Here is a 22360-nt window from a genome sequence, read left to right as displayed (position 1 = left end):
ACCTGATTCTGATTCTGATTCTTTCAATAACCCTGGATGTATCCCTTCAGGCCCTGGGGGTTTCAATTGATGCTTTTCACGAGATGTTTCAACTCTGGGGGTGGGTGGAGAAGAATCCAGCTGTCTATCTATGCCTTTTGTAACCTTTTAAATTTCTATCAGATCTCCCATCAAATTCCGCCTCTTCAGAGAAAACAACCTAAGTTTGTCCAAACTCTCCTCTTAGCACATGTACTCTCATCCCTGTCAACTTCTTCTGGGCCTTCGCCAAAGCTTTCACTGTTGGGACAACATAACAACAGATGTTGTTCTTCAAAGCTATCTATTATATATAATGATCCAAAATGTTTCCAAAAACTTAAGACGATAATTGCCCTTTTTTATTCTTGAGTTTGATTGTTCATTCATGGTAAAGACATTTTTTTGGAATTTTGAGTAGCTGTGGGCAAACTAGCTCACGGTAAAATATTCATATCTATTTCCTTGCTGAAAATCCAATGCATCTGGAATTGCGTGCAGATAGAAATATTTATATATATATATATATAGAGAGAGAGAGAGAGAGAGAGAGATCTTTAGCCAAGTGGAATCTGATTCATGGAAAACAGAACTATATGCAGAACAACGGGGGTAGTTAGTTACTGCCTGTTACGCCACTGGCATTTAGAACAGTAATGAATGTCCTCCATCCCTGAACAGGGGTAGGGATCTAGATTAATGATGTTCATATTTCCAAAAAAACCTCATTGGGGGCTGTTATGGAATTCGTCGTCTAAAAAAGGGTGTTGATAAGTACCGGTACTCCTTTCAAGCGGCCTAAAAGCTGGTTTATACTTGTGCGTTGCATCTATGCCGTAGGTACCACGTACCCTACGCCGTACCTACGTCGTACCCTATGCCGTAGGGTGATGTGCACCTCCCCAAAAAGGTAACTCACATATCGCGGAGACGCAGACCGCAACAACTGTGATTGGTCCGCTTGGTAGCATCGTATTTCCTCCTACGCATTTCAGGTTGCTTCTTCTCCACCATGTCTGTACACCGATGCGAAATAGATAAACCAAATCATCAAATCTACCTGCCGACATGTGAAAATGTTTGAAATGCAACTCCTCATCCATGCCTCTCATGAAGAAACTCAACACAGTGGCATGGAAACCCCACCGCCAACTAGCGTTTTGGCGCATACCAACGCATGCTCGCTACGGCGTAGAGCCTTCGCAGAAGTGAAAATCAGGGCTACGGCATAGCCCATACGCACAATTATAAATCAGCCTTAAGTGCTACACCTCCTTCCTGTTTGGGCCCCAAAGAGTCCTTCCAGGTGAGGCAACGCTTCACCTGCGAATCTGCTGGGGTCGTCTATTGTGCCCGATGCTCCTGATGCGGCCTCCTCTACATTGGTGAGACCCGTTGTAAATTGGGAGACCACTTCGTCGAGATCCTCTGCTCCGTCCCACCACAAGTGGGACTCCCTGGTGGCAAAGTATTTTAATTCTGGTTTCCATTCCCATTCTGACATGTCAGTCCAAGGCTTCCTCTTGTGCCAAGATTGCCCTCATGGTGGAGGAGTAACACCATTATATTCCATCTGGGTAGCCTTCAACCTGATGGCATGAATATCAATCTCTATTACCCACTCTGGCCTTTTACCACTTCTTACCTGCCTATTACTTCCCCCAGGACCACTCCTCTTGCCCTTTCTCCTATAGTCTATTCTCCTCTCCTATCAGATTCCTTGATCTCCAGCCCTTTACCTTTCCCACCCAGCTGGTTGCAACCTATCACCTTCTAGCTATCCTCCTTCCCCTCCCCCCCCCCACTTTTTAATTCTGTTATCTTTCCCCCGTCCTTCTCGGTCCCTGAAGAAGGGTCTTGGCCTGAAAAGTCGACTCTGTTTATTTCCATAGATGCGGCCTGACCTGCTTAGTTCCTCCAGCACTTTGTGTGTGTTGCTGTTGATAACATTGATGAAGATACAAGAAACTGAAGATGCTTGAACTCGGAGCGGCAAACAAAATGCTGGAGGAACTCAACTGGTCAGGAAGCTTCTTTGGAGAGAAATGGACAGTCAAAACACGTTTCTATGGAAGGAAGTGGGCTGAAAAATGGGAGAGATGTCTGTAAGGAGTTTGTACGTTCTCCCTGTGACCATGTGGGTTTCCTCCCAGGTGCTCTGGTTTCCTCCCACACTTCAAAAGATGTATATTTTAGTAGGTTATAAACACTAGCGATCCTGCAGCTGCTTGAAATCCAGAGCAACACACACAAACTGGTGGAGGAACTCAACAGGTCAGGCGGCATCTAGAAAAGAATGAACAGTCGACATTTTGGGCTGAAGAAATCAACTGTTTATTCATTTCCATAGACGTTGCCTGACCCTGCTGAGTTCCTCCACCAGTTTGTGTGTCTTGCTCTGGGTTAGTAGGTTAATTGGTCACAGCGGTATAATTGGACAATTGAGCACATTGGGCCAAAAGAGCCTGTTAGTGTGCTGTATCTCTAAATAAACCTGCAAGAACTGCATAGGTTCCATTTGGCCAGTAACTCCAATGCCAAGTTACATGGGGACACCCCAGACTTGCCTCTGAGCATTAAGGAGGAGCTTTCGAACCACATCTGCCTCCCTTTTGCTTGTTGGCTGCTCAAGTGTCCAAACTGACCCTTGACATGTTTAATATTGATTTGAAGTCCATCTCCAAAACATCACCGTAAAAGAAAGAATTGCAAGACACAAGATTTTGCAGACGCTGGAAATCTGGAGCAACACACACAAAAATGCTGGAGGAACTTAATTAGTTTTAGGAAGCATCTATGTTGGAAAATGGACAGTCGAGGCTTCAGGCTGAGATCCTTCATTGGGACTGGAAAGGAAGGGGGCAGAATCCAGAAAAAAAATTGTGGTGCTTTCCCCACCCCCACCCCCCCACCCCCCAAAATCCTCCAAAAAATGTTGGCTTGATCCCAAAAAGGGGCTCATGTCTAATAAAGTCCAATAAATGAATTCTGATACAGTAGTCATAAAGTACTACAGCACAGAAAAAGGCCCTTCAGCCCATCTAGTCCATGCTGAACTAATACTCTGTCCAGTCCCATCGACCTGCACCTGGACCTTAGCATCAATACCCCTCCCATCCATGTACCTATCCCAATTGCATTTTAGTGTTGAAATAGCTATGTGGATCAGGAGGGGCAGAGAGAGAGAGAGATGATCTGAAAGAATTGGCTGAGTTTTTTCAGCACCCTCTTGTTTCAGATTCCAGCATCTACTGTTCTGTTGTCCACCATGTCTAATGAAGATGTTGAAAGCCATTAAAAAGCTTCCAAATGTTGTCATTAGACGAGCACAATTCAGTGTTATGTTGTCATTTAAATCATGTGTATTGCGAACACTACTTTAAGACAACACCATCAGAGCAGTAGTTTACATAAACTACCAGGATTTTTGTGAATCAGGATAACTAAGATAATTGTTTGCTGCCTAACAAAGTTGCGTACTATAAATGATGCCTCCAACTTGTGTATTAAAAACAAGTGCTTAACAATTTAAACTGTCAATCTTGTTTGCATCACGTGCTATCGCAAACCTTGGAGACGAGGAAATTTCAAATCTCTTTCAAAACGGAGGGAGCATTAAGCATTATATTACAATAACACTGTCAGTCTGGATTAGGGACATCAAGGTATACAACTCGAACAAGTGATATTCCAATTTTCCATTGACAGCTTTATTGCGCTGAAAATAACAGTATAAAATCATATTGCTGAATCCCTTATTTATGAAGAGAAGCGGTTTGAAGGCAATATACTTGAACTGAAACCCACTGGAGGTTTTGAATTACCAAAACAATTTATTTTGTTACATGTCTAACCAAAGCATGTGTTCTCATGATCAGTCCAATTCATGTATCATTGCTGATACACAAGAAACCTACTTGGGCGTGTGTTTTGGTAACACGAAGATGAGGCAAAAATAGATGAAATGCTACTATTCATAAGAATGTGTCACACAAATATCTGAAAGTTGAGAGAGCAGTTCGTAAGACCTGAATCTTTTGGTTTTTGCCAAAAATAACTGAATAATCATTTCCTCACTGATTTTTCTTTTTTTTGTTCTTTTTGCACTACTTAATTTGGATTTTAATATATATATTTTCAATTTTAATTTATACATTTCTCATGTATTGCAATGACTGCTGCCACAAAACAGCAATATTCATGATAATATGCCAGTGATATTAAACCTGATTCTGTCTTCCAAGACCTATCTTAAAACTTATCCTCACCGACTGACTCTCACAGCTATCTTGACGATACCCTCTTCCCACCCTGTCACCAATGAAAATGCAATTCTCTTATCTCCATTAGGGATGTTCTCCTTCAAAGAGTGGGGTTTTCCTCCCTTAACTATCGATGCTAGCCCTCAACCCACATCTCCCCTATTTCCTGGTCATCTGCCCTCACCCCATCCTCCCCCTGCCTCAGTCCCCCTTGTCCTCACCTCCATCCCATGATCCTTCGCATCCAGCACATCATTCTCCCACAACATCCGCCATCTTCATTGGGATCCCACCACTAAGCACATATTTCCCTAACCCACCCCCCACTTTCCACAGAGATCACTCCCTCCCTCTGCGATTCCCTTGTCCATTCGCCCCTCCACACCAATCTCCCTCCCAGCACTGATCCCTGCCAGTGGCCCACCTGCCCATTCACCTCCTCCCTCACCTGTGTCAGGGGCCCTAACCAGTCCTTCCAGGTGAGGCCAAAACTTCACCTGCAATGTTGGGGCCATCCGTTATATCCAGCGCACCCAGTGCAGCCTCCTCAACATTGGTGAGACCCAATATATATTGGGGGGCCACTTTGTCGAGCACCTTCGCTGCATTCACCTCAAGCAGGATTTCTCTGTGGCTAGCAATTTTAATTCCAATCCCATTTCCATTCTGACATGGCCGCCTCTACTGCCATGCTCAGATTAGAGGAGCGAATCCTCAATCCACCTGGGTCGCCTCCAACCTGATGGCATCAATATCGATTACTCTAACTTCTGGTAATTTTCCTCCTCCTCTAGCCCTCATCTTCCATTCCTCACTCTGGCTCCCCTCTTACCTTTTCTCTTCTCCTCACGCTGCCCTATCATCTCCCTCGAGTCTCCTCCTCCTTTCCTTTCTCCCATGGTCCACTCTCCTCTCCTATCAGATTTCTCCTTTTTCTGCCCTGTGGCCTTTTCCGCTTATCACCTCCCAGCCTCCAGCCCACTTGGCTTTGTCTATCACCTTCCAGCTTGTATTCCTTCCCCTTACCCCACCTTCTTAATTCTGGCACTTCCTCCTTCCTTTCCAGTCCTGAGGAAGGGTCCTCAGCCCGAAACATCGACTGTTGATTGTTTTCCATAGACGCTGCCTGACCTGCTGAGTTCCTCCAGCATTTTGCATGTCCTATTTTAGAATTTATTATCGTTTCAGCATTTATCAAACATTGCTTTATCATAGAATCAAGCAGCACAGAATCTGGTTCCTTTAGATCACCTTGTACACGGTGTTGCTAGAACCGCACTCACCCCAGTTGTCTGCATATCTGGTTCCTTTAGATCACCTTGTACACGGTGTTGCTAGAACCGCACTCACCCCAGTTGTCTGCATTAGGCCCATAAACTGCACCCCCCACCCACCCCCGCGTGACTTTCCTATCTCAGTACCCGTAAATGCCTTTTAAAACAATGGCTGTTCCACTTTCTCTGGCAGCTCATTCCAGATATTCAGAAGTGTGGGGGAGAAAGCTATCTTCTTTAAATGTCTTCCCTCAAAGTCAGAGTTGATTGTCATATGCACATACAAGTATGCACAGGTGCAGTGAAAAACTTATTTGCAGCAGCATCAGAGGCAACAGAGGAGCAGCATTCACAAGAAAAGTATAAATTATACACAACTTTTACGAGAATACTGTGTTTACTAGGAAGTCCAAAGTGTTTACAGTGGTTAGGGTTTTGCCAGCTGGTTCGATAACCGAACAATTGAAGGGAAGTAGTAGTTTTGAACCTGGTGGTGAGATCCCCTCTCACTTAAACCCGCATCCTCTATTTCAAGCAACACACACAAAATGCTGGTGGAACACAGCAGGGCCAGGCAGCGTCTATAGGGAGAAGTACAGTCGATGTTTCGGGCCGAGACCCTTCGTCAGGACTAACTGAAAGAAGAGATAGTAAGAGATTTGAAAGTGGGAGGGGGAGTGGGAGATCCAAAATGATAGGAGAAGACAGGAAGGGGTGGGATGAAGCTAAGAGCTGGAAAGGTGATTGGCAAAAGGGATACAGAGCTGGAGAAGGGAAAGGATCATGGAGGCCTAGGGAGAAAGAAAGGGGGAGGGGAGCACCAGAGGGAGATGGAGAGCAGGCAAGGAGTGATTATGAGAGGGGCAGAGAAAGAAAAAAGTTTAAAAAAAAGGAGGGAAAATATATAAATAAGTAAGGGATGGGGTAAGAAGGGGAGGGTGGTATTATAGGAAGTTAGAGAAATCAATGTTCATGCCATCAGGTTAGAGGCTACCCAGACGGAATGTAAGGCGTTGTTCCTCCAACCTGAGTGTGGCTTCATCTTGACAATAGAGGAGGCCTATAGATGCTGCCTGGCCTGCTGCGTTCCACCAGCATTTTGTGTGCGTTGCTTGAATTTCCAGCATCTGCAGATTTCCTCGTGTTTGCGTCCTCTATTTCTAGACTTCCTTGTCTGGTAAAGGTTTATCTGTCGTATGTACGCCACTCATAGTTTTATTAACCTGTTAAAGACCACCTCCTCAGTTTCCTACATTCTTGTGGGTATAGTCAATAGAAATCAAACACTGATGCATATGCCTGAAGTTTCTCTCTTCCATTAGCCGAATGTTTGCTTTTAACCAATGCTAATCAAAAAGATAATTTTTTTTTTACAAATGCTGGAAATAGAAACAGAAAATCTACAGAAGGAGAAGCAGTGTGAATGTACGGTAGCATGGTGGTTAGTGCGACGCTATTACAGCTCAGTGCATCGAAGTCTGGAGTTCAATTCCGATGTCCTCTGTCAGCAAGTTTGTACGCTTCTTCCCGTGTTCCCGTGGGTTTCCTCTGAATGCTCTAGTTTCCTCCCACAGTCCAAAGATGTTGCAGTTAGTAGGTTAACTGGTCACTGTAAATTATCCCGTGATTAGATGAGGGCTAAATTGGTTGGTTGCTGGGCAACGTGGCTCGAAGGGGTGAAAGGGCCTGTTTCATGTTGTATCTCTAAATATATATAAAATATTGGGTTGAGAGCATTTCAAATTTATTTAAAATACTCCCTAGCTGAACCAATGATAGAAATGTAAGAAGTTAAGCACAGTGGATTACAGATTTCAATAAGCAGACCAGAAAGCAAAAACAAAGAAGTGACGCTGAACGAAGAACAGAATATACTACTAAAATCTCAGCAAATCAAGCAGGATTGGAAGGAATTCTGTCCTCCTCTGAGTCCCAAGCCCACCAATACGGTAGACATGCAACTGTTCCTCCATTCAGGAGTTACAGTGATTAAATTAAATGGCCTTCATTCCAGTGATGTACCCCTGGACAAAAGACAGAAATTATACTTGCATTGAGTCTTGATGAGGGGTCTAGTCCCAAAACATTGGCAATTCATTCCCTCTCCATAGATGCTGCCTGACCTGCTGAGTTCCTCCAGCATTTTGTGTGTATTACTCTGGATTTTAGCATCTGCAGAATCGCTAGTGTTTGCTCAATGTTCAATGTTGCTTTAGATCAAAATGAAGTTTTGTCTTATTTAATCCTTAGAATTAAGCCATGTATCAAATGGAATCTACTAGTTAAATAGCATGGGCGCCATGGTAACACAGTGGTTAGCATGATGCTATTACTACACTGGCTGGAGTTCAGAGTTCAATTCTGGCACTCTCCGTAAGGAGTCAGTATGGGTTTTCCCTGGGTGCCCTAGCTTCAAAAAATTCAAAGTTCAAAGTACACTTATTATCAAAGTATGTACACTTTATGCAACCTTGAGATTCATCTCCTTACAGGCAGCTACAGAACAAAGAAATCCAAAAGAACCATTTAAAACAAAGATAGTCAAACACCCAACATGCAGAGAACAATAATGTGCAAACAATAAAAGTAAGCAAATAGAATTCAGAACTGGAACTCACAGAAGTGAGCCCATGCTGTGATGGCTGCAGGCCACGACCACAGTTTGCTGCAAAGATTAGTAAACCTTGCAGAGCAGCAAGCTGAAGTTCAGTGAGAGTTGAGTAAGACTCATGGAGCAGTGACTGAACCGGCCCATCGCCCGCCTTCAGACCCAACACCTCGACCTTTTCAATCTAGCCCGGCGCTTGAAACATTCAAACCTCAGGTCGTTCCTTGCTCTCAGACCCGGGCCCTGCCGCTTAGATATGTTGTCGGGCTGGTGTCCCGCCATTTCAATTTACAATGGGTTGCTGGGCGTTGGAAAGGCCTGTTCCACATTGTATCTCAATAGATAAATAAATAATGGTACACACGTCACAAATCTCAAATAACTCGAATTAAGGAAAAAGAGGCGAGTAGATTACCAACAACATCATCAGAAAACCTAGTTATGATATGCAGTAGTCCTCCTAAATTAGCCATTTCTTATTTATTGTTGCATTGGAAATGTAATTAATCTTAAACAACAATATATGCCAGAACCTTCAGCGTTAACAGAAATTAAAAGTCTCGCACTATGACCCGTGGTTATAGAACTCAAGTTATGTCCCTTTATAGCTCTTGAACATTACTTTGGTGCAAGAGTTCCCTATCTCTTTTATGGCATGGACCCTTACCATTAACCGAGGGGTCTAGGCTGGGGACCCCTGGTCTGGTGAGCTGAGCTGTAATGAAGACACCTGTCAGGAACAACCTCATTCACACACAGACTGAAACCCTTTTAATTCTGTTTTAGACTTGCAACAGTATTGATCATTCCAGCTAACATACAGGTTGGAATGACTGAAGATTTCTGTGTTGGAAAATTGGAGGTTTGATACTGTCTTGTTTCAATTGACCATTAGTTTGCCAAATACCTACAAATGCCTTTGCCTCTTCCTGGGGAACGAGGTCAGGTTGATGGGGCTTGCAATAAAAGGAGATCAGTAAAGATGCAAACAAGTTCAAATAATTCTGACAGGTCAATTTAAGTCTGACCTGTAATCTACAGTTAAAACTTTCCTGAGTATTAGAATTCTAATCAGTTCCCTGGACAATAAGACAGTTCATGAAACTAAGTGTTGAAGGACTGATGCTGATTTAGAATTTGGGCTGAAAAAGTCTTAAATGTCATAAACACCAGAAAACTGTTGAGTAGAAACCAGAAAGAGGTTTTGATCGAAATCTACAGAATATCATACAAATGTATTTATGACTACATAACTAAATCGAGTAAAGTTGAGGCTGAGTCAAGGGTCGAAGCAAAGTCGGGGTCGAGGCGTTTTCGAGGTGAAGTCGGGGTGAGCAGTGCTGAGGAAAGGCAGATTCAGGGCACGTTCAGCTAAACTGAGACCGAAGTGCTGGTCTGAAAGGTGGCGGCAGGGTCCAGGCCCAGAGTATATTGACGTGACAAGGCCTGGGTCACTGAGCAAGGAATAACCTGATGTTTGCACAATTTAAACACGGCCAGATGGATTGAAGAGGCAGGGTGCTTGGCTAATTCTGCACCTGCTCCGCGATGTTTACTCCACTCATCACTACACTGAGGCTGGGATGGGGCCTACTCTGGCTGCTCTGGGCTCACTTTTGTTCTAAATGCTATTTGCTTACTTTTTATTGTGTGAACAATTCATCTCTTTTCTTCTCTCTGCACATTGGGTGTTAGTCTTTCTACTTTTTTTTGTTACGGGTTCTTTTGGGTTTTTTGTTTTGTGGCTGTCTGTAAGGAGACAAATCTCAAGGTTGTTTATTTGTATCCAAATCATTTATATAATAAATAACAAGGGTCCCAACACAAACCCCTAGTGACTGGCCTCCATTCTGGGAAACAACCTTCAACCATCACCCCTTGTGTCCTGTCTCTGGATTCCATGGGACCTTACCTTTCAGACCAACCTGCTCTGTGGGACCTTGACAAAGGCCTTGCTAATGTCCAATTGTACAACATTCACAGCCCAACCTTCATCTATATTTTCAGTTACTTCTTAGAAAAAAACTCTAAGAGATTCTTCATGCACAACTTCAAACTCACAAAGCTATTCTGCCTCTTCCTAATCACAGAGTTTATCCAAATGTAGGTAAATCTTGTCCTTCAGAATTCCCTCCAGTGACTTCCCAGCTACTGATGTCAGGCTGACCAGTGGCTTGTCTTGCTGTCTTTTCTAAAAAAAACAGGACAACATTAGTCTTCTTCCAGTGTGAGGGAACTTCACCGGTTTTAACAATTAAAACAAATATCTCTGCAAGGGCCTCTGCCATTTCCTCTCTAGCTTCCCACAAACTTGATCAAACCTTGGAGATTTGTATGGTTGCTTAAATGACATTTATTTCTGTTTTATTAGAAAAATAATATTAAATCATAATGTCCTGAATCAAAGACACAGGAACATCAATGGAGCTAGAATGATGATTAGGGTATCAAAGTGAATTATTTTCCTTCCTGGCCATAAAAAAAAATTGTCCACTGTGGAATATGCATTGCTTTTAATCTCTTGAAGTTTAACAGCCCCATGTGAAGTTAACAGGATGCTATTACACTGTGGAATTTTTACGTCATCCACTGCATAGTCAAATATCATTCCTTCTTATTATAGCTGATGCTTGTACCTTACACAAGAGGCATTTTTATAGCTTATCATTCTCCTTTCTCTACAGCACTGGTGTATCATCTCTCAAAGAGGCCTCGTTCATTCTGTGGTACTTACACTCAAGTCCTCTGAAACTTAGCTGAGCAACTGGTCTGAGAACAGAACTTTCAGTTTTTACGGTACAAGATTCTCCTTCACATTACAGAAAAAACACAACAAAATAGCATTTAAAAGTCTGTACAAGGTAAATAATGATTCATCCTTCAGCAATCTTTTGTCAAAGGGCAGATCCATTTCACCTGCCCTTGTAAGAACATTGCTTCACAGCCAATACTGTATGTCCTTGTAACACCTTGCAGAAAAACAGTGGATATTAAAAACAATGTACTGTATTATCCAAACACTAAAATTATTTGAAGTTGACTTTATTTTAAATGACTGCTACTTTATTCAAGTTGGGTATCTGTAAACAATTTATTTTTGATTTCTTTATGTTAGGCAATAACATAGACCCAAAAAATTCTGATCAAGGAAACACTTCCAACTCTGTCTCCTACTGGAATGGAGATGGAATCTCTCCACCCAGCAGGACGGTGAGCTGGAGGGAGGGGCACATGAGGTCAAACTCTCTACTTTCTCTCTTAGTTCAGTTTTCCTATCCTTAATTTGAAAGTGATTGGAGGAAATTATATGGGGGATGTCAGAAGTGGGATTTTACCACGCTGCCAGGAGTGGTGGTGGAGGTAGATACATTAGATACATTTAAGAGACTCTTAGATAGGCAGATGAATGAAAGAAAAATGGAGGGCTATGTAGAAATGCAAAATTCTGGAGGAACTCAACAGGTCAGGCACCATCTTTGGAAATGAATAAACAGTCAATGTTATGGGCCGAGACTTCTTCAGGACTGGAAATGAGTGGGGAAGGTGCCAAGCTGAACAGGTGAGAGGAGAGGGAGGAAGACAAGTTGAAAGGTGATAGGTGAAGCCAGGTGGGTGCTCTTTTCCTCCATGGTCCACTCTCCTCTCCTATCAGATACCTTCTTCTCCATCCCTCTGCTTTTTCCACATATCACCTCCCAGCTTCCTGCTTCATGACCCAACTGGCTTCAACTTTCACCTTCCTGCTTGTTCCCCTTCCCCTCTCCCCGTCACCTTATTTAGGTATTTTCCCCATTTCCTTTCCCGTCCTTATGAAGGGGGTCAGCCCGAAATGTCAACTGTTCATTCATTGCCATAGAAACTGCCTGACCTACTGGGTTCCTCCAGCATTTTGTGTGAATTGCTCTGGATTTCCGGGTTCTGCAGAATTGGTGTGCAAGAGGAAAATGTTATATTGATCTCAGAGAGGGTTAAATCGTCAACACAACATCGTGGGCCCAATGACCTATACTGTGCTCTACTGTTTGATGTTCATCTATTTCACCTTTGATTTCCTAAAAGTCACAATGATGGTGTTATTGACAAATTGTAAGCATGAATCACTATCAACTAATTTACTTCAGACCCAGAAAGACAAAGTAAACTATCATAATTGAGAGCATTGGGAATCAGAAATCCCAAGTCACATTTCCCCTCTCAAGCATTACGAAATAACCATCTGTTACATCTCCGCTTACTCATGCACAGCACTAAAAATGTTACATTCCGCTTATTTTGCCTAATTGCGTGTGTGCGTTACTCTTCAGTCTTGTATTCGTATTTGTAAAAGTTTATTACATTCTGATGAGAGGCCATTGGGCTGGATTGATTGTACAACAGTGACTGCATCATGAGGTACATCATTGGCCAGAAAGCACCTTGACCTCTCATTAAAAGATTAGATGATGACAAGTTCTACACTGAGTGGTCACTTCCTTAAGTACACCCATACACCAGCTCATTAATGCAAATATCTAATCAGCCAATCATGTGGTGACAACTCAATGCATAAAAGCATACATAGTCAGGAGATTCAGTTGCTGTTCAGGCCAAAGTTCAGAATGGGGAAGAAATGTTATTTAAGTAACTTTGACCAGGGAATGATTGTTGGTGTCAGACAGGGTAGTTTGAGTATCTCAGAAACTGCTGATATCTTGGGATTTTCATGCTCAACAATCTCTCGGATTTTATTGAGAATGGGGAGAAAACAAAAAAAAAAATCCAATGAGTGGCATTTCTGTGGGCAAAACTGCCTTGTTAATGAGAAACATCAGAGGAGAATGGCCAGACTGGTTCAAGCTGACAGGAAGGGGGCAGTAACTCAAATAAGCAGGTGTTACAGCAGTGGTGTGCAGAAAAGCATTTCTGAATGTACAACACGTTGAACCTTGAAGTGAATGGGCTATAGAACATACACTCAGTGGCCACTTTATTAGGTACAGGAGGAAAATAAGCTGCAGAAAGTGGTGAACTCAGCCAGCTCCAACATGGGCACTCCCCAAAAGACAACACCTCAAAGAGGCGGCATCCATCATTAAGGACCCACATCACCCAGGATATGCCCTCTCCTCATTACTACCATCAGGGAGGATGTATAGGAGACTGAAGACACACACTCATCAATTCAGAAATAACTTTGGTCCTCTCTGCCATCAGATTTCTGAATGGACATTGAACCCATGAACATTGCCTCACTACATTTTTTGCATTATTTATTTAATTTAACTATTTAATATATATCAATATATTGTATATACTGTAATTCAGTTTTTATTATCATATATTGCAACGTGCTGCAATAACAACAAATTTCAGGACATATGCTAGTGACAATAAACCTGATGTTGATTCTGATTAATAAAGTTGCCACTGAGTGCATATAAATATTAAACCTCTCTTTCCGTATATTGTCGAGACCAAAAGGACAATTAAATAGCATATATGTAATTGGGCTTTCTCAGCAATTCTAATAAACGAAGGGTGAATTATGACCAGAAGTACAAACCATGTCTTCTAGGAAGTTTATTTCTCTGCATAATGGAGCCCATATGTTGAGAGTAGTAAATAAATACAGTACTAGCAAATGTTATGGATGCATGGAAAGCACTACATTGTGATATGGCATGGAGGAGACTTGTTCACAATATCAATGGTTATGGTTCTGATGTGTCTATCGGGGAAATTGCAGGATTAATCAAATTGATTTAAGCTTAACACGCTGAATGTAGTAAACATGTAGTCCTTGATCTGTTAAATACTGTGTTGAAAGAATCAACGTGCTGGATGAGGGAATTCCTGTAAGTAAACATTTTATTTATTTATTTACTTTGAATGAGCAGTTTGTCTTCTTTTGCACATTTGATTATTTGTCAGAGTTTGTGCGTAGTTTTTCACTGAATCCATTATTTGTTCTACTGTGAATCCCAGAGTAGTATAATAAATTTAATTTGATCTTTGAAATTTACTCTGAACTGGGTTTAGTCAAGGCAGTAAACTGGCAGATTGGAAGAAACTTCACTGGTTTCTTGATTTTAGTAAAAAAAAACTGAGATACAAAGGAATAACAATGGGACTCTGACTATTCTAAACAAAGTATACTGCAGATGCTGTGGTCAAATCAACATGTACAAACAAGCTGGATGAGCTCAGCAGGTCGGGCAGCATCCGTTGAAATGAGCAGTCAACGTTTCGGGCTGAAACCCTTCATCAGGACTGAAGAAGGAGGGGGCAGGGGCCCCATAAAGAAGGTGGAGGAAGGGTGGAAAATCAGAGGAAAGATCAAGGGGTGGGGGAGGGGAAGTAGGGAGGGGATAGGCAGGAGAGGTGAAGAAGGAATCTAAGGGGAAAGCACTATGGGTAGTAGAAGAGGGCAGAATCATGAGAGAGGTGATAGGTAGCTAGAAGAGGAGACAGAGTGAAATGGGATGGGGGAAGGCAGAGGGAGGGAATTACCATCTGGGTAGTCTCCAGCCCCTTGGTATGAACATTGAATTCTCCAACTTCCAGTAATTCCCTCCCTCTCCCTTCCCCGATCCCACTTTCACTCTGTCTTCTCTTCTAGCTGCCTATCACCTCTCTCATGATTCTGCCCTCTTCTACTGAAGAAGCAAAGTGGCCTATTCCCGCTCCTATTAATTATCAGCTTCTGACTATGTCAAGTGGTTCAACACCTTTATGTAAATCCAATAAAGATATGGATTCCAATGGCAAATAGAGCAGAGAGATCATATAGTAAATACTTTCTTAATTTATAATAATCCCACACATTAATCGCAATATACACTCTATGGCCTCTTATTTATGTATACCTGAACACTTGCTTGTTAATGCAAAAATCTAATCAGCCAACCATGTGTCAACAACTCAATGCATAAAAGTATGCTGGCATGGTCAAGAGGTTCAGTTGTTGTTCAGACCAAACATCAGAATGGGGGAGAAATGTGAGCTAAGTGACTTTGACTGTGGAATGATTATTGGTGCCAGTTGGGGCATCTCAGAAACTGCAGATCTCCTGGGATTTTCATGCACAACAGTCTCTAGAGTGTACAGAGAATAGTGCAAAAACAAAAGAAAAACACATCCAGTGAGATGCAGTTCTGTGGGTAACATATATACTCAGTTGCCACTTTATTAGGTGCAGGAAGTAGCTGATGAACTTGAGCTTCTGCAGATGCTGAAAATCCAGGGTAGCACACACAAAATGCTAGAGGAGCTTAGCATATCAGGCAGCTTCTACGGAAATGAATAAGCAGTCCACAGTTCATGCCGAGACCCTTAATCAGGACTGAAAAGGAGGGGGTTGAAGCCAGAATAAGTAGGTGGGGGAAGGGAAAGTACAAAATGGAAGGGGATAGATGAAGCCAGGTAAGAGGGGGAGGGGGAATGAAGTGAGAAGCTGCTAGGTGATAGGTGGAAAAGGTAAAGTGCTGGAAAAGAAGGAATCTGATGGCAGAGGAGAGTGTACCGCAGGAGAAAGGGAAGGAGGGGGAGGTGATCAGCAGGTGAGGAGAAGAGGAGAGGCAAGAGGCAAGCTTGTGTGGGAAATGGAACAAGAGGGAAGGGGAAGGGGAAAAATTACTAAGTTAAAGAAAGTTGTATTGATAGAGTGACTTTCTTGATATCCATTCAATTAAATAACCTTTCAAATGCCTTCACTCTTGTGAATTAGATAGACAATTGTGCACAATGAAAGCCTAGAAACAACAAAACGGTAATAATATTTTTACAGACATTGGTTCAGTGGTAAATGTTAGCTAGTAGAGAAGTCTTCTTTAAATTTATGCCGACCTGCGTGAGTGCTAGTTTGACATTGATCTGGTCATAGTCTTTTCCATGGGTAGGGGATAGAGCAGAGGGGACACTTCCTGTTCCTGGGTGTCACCATCTCTGAAAATATATCCCGCACCCAATATATTGATGCATTTACAAAGAAGACATACCAGCAGCTGTATTTCAGTAGGAATTTTAAGAGTCTTGGCATATCACCAAAGACTTGTGCAAACTTCTACACATGTATAGTGGACAGCATTCTTGCTGGTTGCATCACCATCTAGTATGGAGAAGCAACTGCACAAGATCAATAAAAGCTGCAGCAGGTTGCAAACTCAGCCAGCTCTATGATGGACACTAGTCTCCCCATGCATTGAGGACATCTTCAAAAGGCAATGACCCAGAAGGGGGGCATCCATCATTAAGGACCCTCACTGCCCAGGACATGCCCTCTTCACATTGCCACCATCAAACAGTAGGTGCAGGAGCCTGAGGGCATACACTCAACATTTTAGGAGCAGCTTGTTCCCCACAACCATCGGATTTCTGAATGGACAATGAACCTATCTTTTTTTTAATCTTTGCTCTCTTTTTGCATTACTTACTTAATTTATTTTATATACTGCAAATATTTATTACAATTTATAGTTTTTTATTATTATGTATTGCAATATACTGCTACAGCAAAACAACAAATTTCATGTCATATACCAGTGATATTAAACCTGACACTGACACTGAAATTTTCCACACAAAACATGGTGGATATATGGAACTACCTGCCAGGTGAAACTGCAAAGAGGATACATTTACAATGTTTTAATGATATTTGGACAACTACATAAATTTACAAAAAAGGTTTAGATAGATGTGAGCCAGATGCATACAAGAGGGACTGGCTCAGATAGACATGTCGGTTGGCACAGACAAGTTGGGCCAAAGGGCCTGTTTCTATCCTTACATGACCAAATGAAAGATGGCACTAGCATATTCACAGTCATGAAACCATAGTAATTGCGTAATAGCTTAAATTATGTTCAAACTTTGTATGGAAACATCAAAGCCCAAGCACGGAAAAGCTTACAAAACGTAATAGATCCATTACAGGAAAAGCAACCCCCCATTCCCCCCCCAACCCATTGAGCACATCTACATGGAGCACTGCAGAAGAAAACAGCATCCATCATCAAGGACCCCCACTATCCAGACCATGCTCTCTACTCACTACCCCCGTCAGGAAGGAGGTACAGGAGCCTTAGGTTCCACTCCAACAGGCTCAAGAACAGTTATTACCCTTCAACCATCTGGCTCCCGAACCATTGTGGATAACTTCACTCACCTGAACACTGAACTGATTTCACAACTATAAACACACTTTTAAGGACTCCACAACTCACATTCTCAATAGTATTTATTTATTTATTAATTATTATTATTATTATTATTATTATTATTATTATTATTATTATTATTAGTTTTTCTATCTGCAGTTTGTCTTCATTTGCACATTGGTTGTTTTTCAGTCTTTGTGTGTAGTTTTTCCCTGATTCTATTTTATTCCTTTGTTCTTCTGTGAATACCACAAGTAAAAGAATCTCAGGGTAGTATATAGTGGTATGTACGTACTTTGATAAAAGCTTACTTTGAACTTAAGTTAGTCTTCAACTCCCAATCTTCTCTCTCAAAGGCAAGAGTGTTATGGCTGAACTGAAGCTGACATTTATTTTGGAAATACAATAACCAACTCATATTAGATTGAAACACAGCCAGAAACCTGGAACTAGTTTGACAAGTATCTGTTTCTCCTTCCATTAAGAGTTATGCCCATCTCTCAAATTATTCTGAGTGTTTCAGCAAGGGGGCAGGGTGCATGTTTATACTCTGAAATAAATTGTTACAGAGAGGAAATTGTGTTTCTGGCAAAAATATACTGACATGGAGAGTGTAGTTGAGTGGGCAACACCGAGAGCTATTGGCTTTGTAGAACTGAGTAGAATGGAAGAACTGAAGTATGGGTGGATTCTGTTTTTGTGAGGAGTGTGAGATTACAGACGCTAGAAATCTATATTCTCATTCCAACATGGCAGTCCATGGCCAGCTCTGTTGCCACAGTAAGGCCACTCTTATGCTGGAGGAGCAACACCTTATATTGCACCTAGGTAGCATCCAACCTCATAGATTGAATTTCGATCTCTCTAACTTCCAGTAATATTTCCCCACCCCCTTCCCTCATCTTCCATTTCCCACTCCAGATCCCCTCATACCTCTTCTCTTTTCCTCTCCTGCCTATCACATTCTTCTCTTTCTCCCATGGTCCACTCTCCTTTTCTATCAGGTTCCTTCTTTTTCAGCCTTTTACCTTTCCTGCCAATCTCCTCCCCACTTTTCACTTCATCCCCCCATTCCTCACTCAACTACTTACCTGGTTTTACCTATCACCTTCTAGCTTGTGCTCCTTCTCCTCCCCTCACCTTCCTTTCTTGGTCTCAGCCCTTGTTCCTCTTCATAGATGCTGCCTGACCTGCTGAGTTTCTCCAGCAATATTGTGTGTTGAGTTTGTCATGAAGATGGTGTGAATATTAATGTTGATCGTTCAAATGTTTGGAGAATGTTAACCAATAGAATATGAAGCAGTTTTGTCAAGATATAGAATTTATGTTTGTAGAAGAGGTATGTGTGAGTGGGCAGGAAAGATTTCCATTGGAAAGAAACTGCTGTGTGAATGTATATACATATTGCAGTGTAGTTGGGTAATTCCCACCATTAAATCTTCCAGGCTATCACAAAAACTGAACTTTTTTATATGTATTAACTATTTTTCATCATGTAACAGATTTTATGTGATTTTACAACACTATGTTTCTAAACATCAGTGCTTTACCTGTCTCAAATTAATGTTTGAAATAATCAAGAAACTTATACGGCTAATCCTATTGAATATTGAAAGACCAAGATAGAGTGATCATGGAGAGGATGTTTCCTATAGCAGTGGAGTCTAGGACCAGAGGGCAGGGCTGCAGGGTAGAAGGACAATTCTTTTGAACAGAAATGAGGAATCAGAATCACTGGCATATGTTGTGAAATTGTTGTCTTTGTGGCAGCAGTACAATGCAATACATATTAATCAAAATGAATTGCAGTAAGTGTGTGTATATATATAAAACAGTTAAATTAAGTAAGTAGTGCAAAGTCAGAAATAAAAAAGTAGTGAGGTAATGTTCATGGGTTCGATGTCCATTCAGATATCAGATGGCCAAGGGGAAATCATGGTCTAAATACAAAGAAAATAAGGAAGTAAAAGTGTAAAAAGACAAGTACTGTTCATGAGTATTTTGAGAAATAATCTGATCTTCCTAGCATCTGTGGTTCCTTTCAAAGAATGATTGAAATATAGAGGGTTGACATCCCATACTTATCTTTAACGAAGAGATATAATATTTTTCCTACTTTCCGAGTCATGAAATGAGATATAGTATAATTGTTTTACTTATTTTGCCTGCGAGCAAGATGTTTCATGCCTATGAAATGAAGGGAGTTTCATGGATTTAATATTTCTGATTTTCAGCAAATACTGCTTTTTGTTTTGTTTTTGGGACTTCTTTATATCTGTTCTAGGTGACTCCCTGAAGTTCAAATCAGAAATTAATTGCATCAGAAATTCAGGAATATTTTTTATATAAATGCAACAAAATTTGCTAAGTGTATTGGAAATGTAGAAATTCTTTTGGAAACAAAAGTATTTGATAATGTCAAATGTCAAAAGTAAATGGAATTCATCAATATGAAACTGACAATTTCTCCCCTTCCTCCCACCCCCATAGGAAATTAATTCCCATTTGTAATTACAGCACATTGACGAATAGTTACAACCTATTCTGGATGTGACAGTTCATAACATTCTTCATGGTAGGTGAATCCTAGCAACTGATAACCTTCACGTGTGCAAAGAAGCTTTCTCTTGTTGGAATAGAAGCCAAGACAGTAATTTCAATCATGAAAAACTCCATAGCATGCAAGGATAGATGCTCCACCCTAACAGTGGGTTGAATGATAGTATCTAATTAAAATGTGTATAAGATGGGATTTCTTTCCTTTTTTCAATTAAACTGTACTGCATGCATTGTAAATATCTATTTTGCATGGACTGGAGTAGTACCGCAATCTCATTGTTTTAAGCAATGACAATAAAGTTCTAATCTATTCTTATTTACTTACTGAGATACAGCGTGGAATAGGTCCTTCTGGTCTCTTGAGCCATGCCAGCCAGCAATGCCCTGATTTAATCCGAACCTAATCATGGGAGAAATTTACAATGACCAATTAACTGGTATATCTTTGGACAGTAGGAGGAAACTGGAGCATCTGGAGGAAACCCATGTGGTGACGGGGAGAACATACAAACTCCTTACAGGCAGCGGTGGGAATTGAACCCAGGTCATCTGTACTGTAAATCGTTGTGCTAACCACTACCCTATCATGCCACCCCTATGTCTCTTCTATGTCACCTTGATTGCATAGTTTAGCATAGTGTTTATTTCAGCAGCCTCCACTATGAATTTGATTTCATTGAAGCATTATTCTGATAACATATTTGATGTTTGGAAAGCCTTTAGCTCGAGAAGGTGCCCAAATTTCTCCCGCTTCCACTTTCCATGGTAACAATGGCCCAACTCACAAATGATTAGAAAGTGTACAAGAGAACGCAAGGCATTGATAGAGTGTACAATTAGGGACTTTTTCCTAGCACGAAAATGGCTAATACAAGGGGGCATAACTTTAAGAAGACTGGAGGAGAGTATAGGGTGATATCAGAGGTAAGCTTTTGTGGACAGAGAGTGACAGATGCATGGGATATACTTCCAGGGGTAGTGGGAGAGGCAGATACATTAGAGACATTTAAGAGACTGTTAGATAGGCACACAGATGAAAGAAAAATTGAGGGCTATCTGAGAGGGAAAGGTTATATTGATCTTAGAGCAGGTGAAAAACTTGGTACAACATCGAGGCAGAAGGGCAGTGTGATGTTATGTTCTATTCTAAAATTCAGGCACGAATGCAAGTGTACATAAATATGCAGTTGCCATCTGCAATGTGAAAAAAATGCAAATACTGGGGATCTGAAACTGAAAATACTGACCATTGGTAGCAGATAATATAGAAACTGAGAAGGAACTTCATTAGAAACGTCAGCCCATTTTTTCATTTGTCAGATGATGCAGTGTTCACTATATATTTCCATCCTAACTTCTTTTCATTCCTGGAAGGAAACTTTAACCCCTCTGGAGATAAATTAAGCAAAGGGGCTTTTGGTTAACGTTGTTGTGTCCATCTGGCATGAGCATGTTAATGTGTCCACTTCCCGTCATTTTTCCCTTGCCCTTCCCTCGTCTTCTATTCCCCACTCTGGCCTCTTACCTCTTCATCTCACCTGCCTATCACCTCCCCCTGGTGCCCCTCCTCCTGCCCTTTATCCCATGGTCCACTCTCCTCTATCAGATTCCTTCTTCCCACCTTCTTCCTTCAACCCCGCCCCAACCCACTTGGCTTCACCTATCACCTTCTTGCTTTGTCCTCCTTCCCCTTCCCCCACCTTTTTATTCTGACATCTTCTTCCTTCCTTTCCAGTCCTGAAGAAGGGCCTCAGCCCAAAACGTCAACTGTTTATTCCTCTCCATAGACACCGCCTGACCCGCTGAGTTCCTCCGGCATTTTGTGGGTGTTACATAGCATTAATCCCCCTCTCCATCCTCACTCCCACTCCCCACCACCACCCAATCAGAATCACATCAAAACAGACAGGAGGGGAGGGAAATCATCCACTCCATCTATGCCTCTTATCACCTCGTACAGTTCCCTTACCATGGAAAGTGGAAACAGGTGTGATTTGTGTCACTTCCTTTAAGATGCTCTTCTGCACACCACTGTTGTAACACGATTATTTGAGTTACTGTCGCCTTCCTGTCAGCTTGAACCAGTCTGACCTCTCTCATTAATAAGGTGTTTTCATCCACAGAGCTGCTCCTCATTCTGCTGTTGTAGCCCATCCACTCCAAGGTTCGATGTGTTGTGCATCAGAGATGCTCTTCTGCACACCACTGTTGTAACACATCTTTATTTGAGTTACTGTCACCTTCCTGTCAGCTTGAACCAGTCTGGCCGTTCTCCTCTGATCTCCCTCATTAACAATGTGCTTCTGTCCATTCATACAGTGAAGGGATGGGTTTGGGTGGGTGGGGTGGGGGGGGGGGGGGAAGACGGCAGACCAATCTCTTTGTGTGTCCTTTGCTAACTTGACTAATTAAATAATAAGCACAATAGATTCTTCAAGAGGCTGTAAATCCCGGATAACCACACACAAAATGCTGGAGAAACTCAGCAGGTCAGGCAGTATC

The 22360-nt window shown here is 41.8% G+C and overlaps 1 protein-coding gene across 5 annotated transcripts in view; it reads left to right on the top strand.

Moving 5' to 3' along the window:
• Nucleotides 1-22360, top strand: part of cbarpb (CACN subunit beta associated regulatory protein b) — a 262852-nt gene that overhangs the window by 35182 nt on the left and 205310 nt on the right. For 2 of the 5 annotated variants that reach the window (XM_073068261.1, XM_073068262.1), the window contains one exon: nucleotides 10847-11023. The exons of the other annotated variants lie outside the window; for them this stretch is intronic. The gene's annotated coding sequence lies outside the window, so the exon portion shown is untranslated. The remainder of the gene's footprint in view (nucleotides 1-10846; nucleotides 11024-22360) is intronic. 5 annotated transcript variants of the gene reach the window in all.

This window comes from Hemitrygon akajei, chromosome 16 (genome assembly GCF_048418815.1).
Source record: "Hemitrygon akajei chromosome 16, sHemAka1.3, whole genome shotgun sequence".
Taxonomy (NCBI): Eukaryota; Metazoa; Chordata; class Chondrichthyes; order Myliobatiformes; family Dasyatidae; genus Hemitrygon; species Hemitrygon akajei.
The sequence above is the reverse complement of the archived record's forward strand: the minus strand, read 5'-3'. Positions and strand labels throughout refer to the sequence as shown.